Here is a 3,488-nt window from a genome sequence, read left to right as displayed (position 1 = left end):
TAAAAGCAAAACTGGATTTGAAAGTTATATACATATGAAATACCTTTCCAAATCATATTGAATCACCTGAAACGAAGCTGTACACAGGAAGTTATACCAATATTACTAACAACTGTCCCCTCCAAAAATGGGTTTGTTAACTAGTTTTTAACGTTTTCCCTCTTTGTTCTTTCAACTTCCTCTCAAGTTCCAAGATGAAGAATTAATTCTATAGACATCGTAAAATACATATATACACCTCCACGTGCTTAGGTAATACCGTAGATAATTAATTCATGGAAGAAAAGTAAAGAACTTAGCTTAATTTCTTAGAAACCATGGCTGCCTTCTTTCTCTTCCTCTCTACGTTTTTCTTTTCTTGTTCTTGGCTGAATTTTTGGCTAAGAATGAGATACTTAGTCACAATACACATATATATAGGGTGGATATGGGGGTGACACATGTTAGCCTCCTAGGGTGATACGTGTCCAGCCGTGATTGGGCCACCATATCTATACAACTAATTAGGGGCTGCCACGTGGAAGTGGGGCCCACCTCCCCCAAGAAGGTGGGTCACCTACTTAATTGAGGTGCTTCCACGTGGCACTCCTCTATTAGCTGCCACATGTCACTTTTTTCTTCTCCCTCGTGGGTTTGTAATCTCGTCTTATTTTAAGAACCTATATAATCCATGCTATGCAAGCTTGGTACGTACTCCAATAGCTTAAGTATATAAGACTTCCAAGTTAGTAGCTTACGTAGGTAAATCGAGTCCTACGACTCATTACTTGGCCTCCAATTCCTTCCGGATTCTTATGACTTCATCTCCAACCTTCTCTACTATGGGGTATCACATCCTCCCCTCCTTGGAGTCATTTGACAGTGTCGTAGCATATCCGGCTCACATGATAATGTTCAAGGAACTTATGAGACATTCTGAGTTTAAAAAAAAGGGTGAGGTGTAACATCCTTCCCTCCTTTAGAACATTCGTCCCCGAATGTTAGACAAAACTCCTCTTAGTACCTTATACAAATTGTAGGGAGATTCTTTCCGATCTTGTTAACACATACTTCCCTACAAGTACTTTATATACGTGTTTCAGGAGTCGGGGTTACCTATAAATATCGGTTACAGGTGCGGATACTTGTATTTGATGTTCGCTTTAGTTCCCCGATCATCCTCTTTTTAGTTTTGGTTTTTCTATCGTATCTTGCTGGAAGGCACGTCTTTAGTCTACAATCTTCCAGTTTGCCGATCAAAGATGGCGATAGGTTTTTCCTTGCAAAATTCCATCTTTTGGACACCATCCATAGAATATACCCTGGGTGACTCATCAGTACCCTTGCGAAGCATTCTTATCTGATGGACTGGGCGTATAGTTTCCAAATGAGGTGGTAAGCTCAACTTACTAGCCACGTTGCCCACCTTACGAGTAACTTGATATAGTCTAACATATTATGGGTTAAGTTTCTTTTCTAGGTGACCCTATTATGAACATCCAATCATCAACTTGAACTCTGTATGTCGATGTCGATTATCTGTATCTCATTTCTGCCTACTCTATATTGTTAGTCAATAGTTGGCTTAATCGTGTTTGGCCTACCAACTTAGTATTTTTCCCCAACAGGGAGACTTATACACTTTGCCTTACAACATCTTGTAGGGGGTCATTTGAATGTTGGAATGGTAGCCTTTCTAGTTGGCAAACTCAATAAGTGGGGGACAATCGTCTCAGTTACTCTTAAAGCCAACCATATAATAGTATGCTTCGTCAATTCAGCAGCTCAAGGAAACATGCGGTACGAAGACCTATCTGTACTTCGGAGCTTTTCTTGGACAAATCTCTAGATGTTAATCATAATTGAAGTCCCTCTATTTGAGATATTAGCAGGGGGAACCTCACGGAACCTTATTACCTCCTTATCCTATAACTTCACCTAGTTTCAACTACATAGGTGGTTTTGTTTGAAAGCAAATGAGCTGATTTGTTAGCCTACTCGCAATAACCCATATAGCACCCTACTCCTACAGAGTATAAAATAGGTTCATAATGACGTTGATAATTTTAGAACCGTTAGCCTCGTATAGTCCTTCTCGACTCTTTTCAGAACTTTAACTGGCATTCGATCTTTTGGGTCCTTATTCCCCTCTTTTTTTCCAATCCTTAGGGTTGGCTACCGAATAATGTTACAGTCCCCTCATATAATGGCTCTCGTAGTCGTTCTATGCTTTGTCTAACATGATCTGGTATAATTCCAAAGGAATTTTGGCATATAAGCTTGTCATCCTGTAGTAACCAGCTAGTTCTGCCAGTTTCATTTAAACTCTTTCACCACTTTCCTTACCCCCACTTGTAACCCTCTAGACACATTACCCTGTGTTATTTTCTCCCTTACAAAATGATGAGAGGGTACAAGAAGTATCCTAGTGTTTTCTCGCTAGTCCTCATATTTTACCTTGCCTTTTTCTCCCTTATCCTACATTCAATGTCGGGGGAGATCTTTGGCCCAATCGTGGACATGTATTATGTCACCCGTAGTACCAATTCCATCTCGATAGTTTGGCTTAACCTATCTTTGCATCTCTAGGTAGTTAATTATAACCTGGGCTTATTTGCCTGGAATAATAGCTGTGGAGACTCCGTAAGGTCCTACCACTCTTTTACTCTACAATTTTACACTTTCTTGGTGGAGTAGGTAACCTTTGATCGAAGAGGCAGGGACTAATATCGTTAATCCACAAGTAACATTCCCTCCAGATTCATTTGGCGCTGGAGTGCGAAGTGAGTCTTGTAGTCCTGGTCATATTGTGAAATTTTTTACCTTGGGCACTGCTTCCTATCATTTGTAAATTACATCAGCTGGTACCCTTACCTTTTGGGTTCTGCTTTTTCTCCCTCAGAGTTGGGTACCAAGTGGTATCGAAATTCCCTCGCCCACTAGCCCATATAGTCATTCTGTGGTTTTTCTCTCATTAACTGGTTCTATGTTGAAGAGTTATGGCATTTGAGTGCGTTGTCAGTTAGCAGTTAGCTAATCCTTCTTGTTTTGCTTAAGCCCTTGTTACAATTGCCTTAACGTATCTTATAATACTCTGGGTACATAATCTCATATCGTTTCTCTGTCGCTAGTTCAGATTCCTCCATCTCGCGCGATCACACCAGCACTAACGCATTAAGTTCCATCAGAATCTTGAAGTTAAGCGTGCTAGGGTGAGAGTAATATTAGGATGGGTGACCTCCCTTGGAAGTCTTCGTGTCGCGTTTCATTGTAATCCTTTCCATAATGTGTGGGGCACTCGACTTAGCTCCAGATATACCTCAGTGTTGTCTTGCGAGTCTTTATGTTTTGCCCTGTCCTTTCGTCTGTTATCTTGCATCCAGTATCGGCGTAGACCTTTAGCTCCACAATCCGTTATTCACTTTGTGTTCTCCTGATTTTCTACCACAGGAGGCTTCTTTTCCTTTTTCTTTAATTATTTATCTATTTCAACATCATTTGCGACTAAC

The 3,488-nt window shown here is 40.5% G+C and overlaps 1 pseudogene; it reads left to right on the top strand.

The window, feature by feature from the left end:
* The first annotated feature begins 3,126 nt into the window (after positions 1 to 3,126).
* On the top strand, positions 3,127 to 3,246 carry LOC129904786 (5S ribosomal RNA; annotated as a pseudogene).
* Positions 3,247 to 3,488: the final 242 nt, after the last annotated feature.

The sequence above is a fragment of the Solanum dulcamara genome, chromosome 9 (assembly GCF_947179165.1).
Source record: "Solanum dulcamara chromosome 9, daSolDulc1.2, whole genome shotgun sequence".
In the NCBI taxonomy this organism is placed as follows: domain Eukaryota; kingdom Viridiplantae; phylum Streptophyta; class Magnoliopsida; order Solanales; family Solanaceae; genus Solanum; species Solanum dulcamara.
This window is presented reverse-complemented; position numbering and strand designations above follow the sequence as displayed.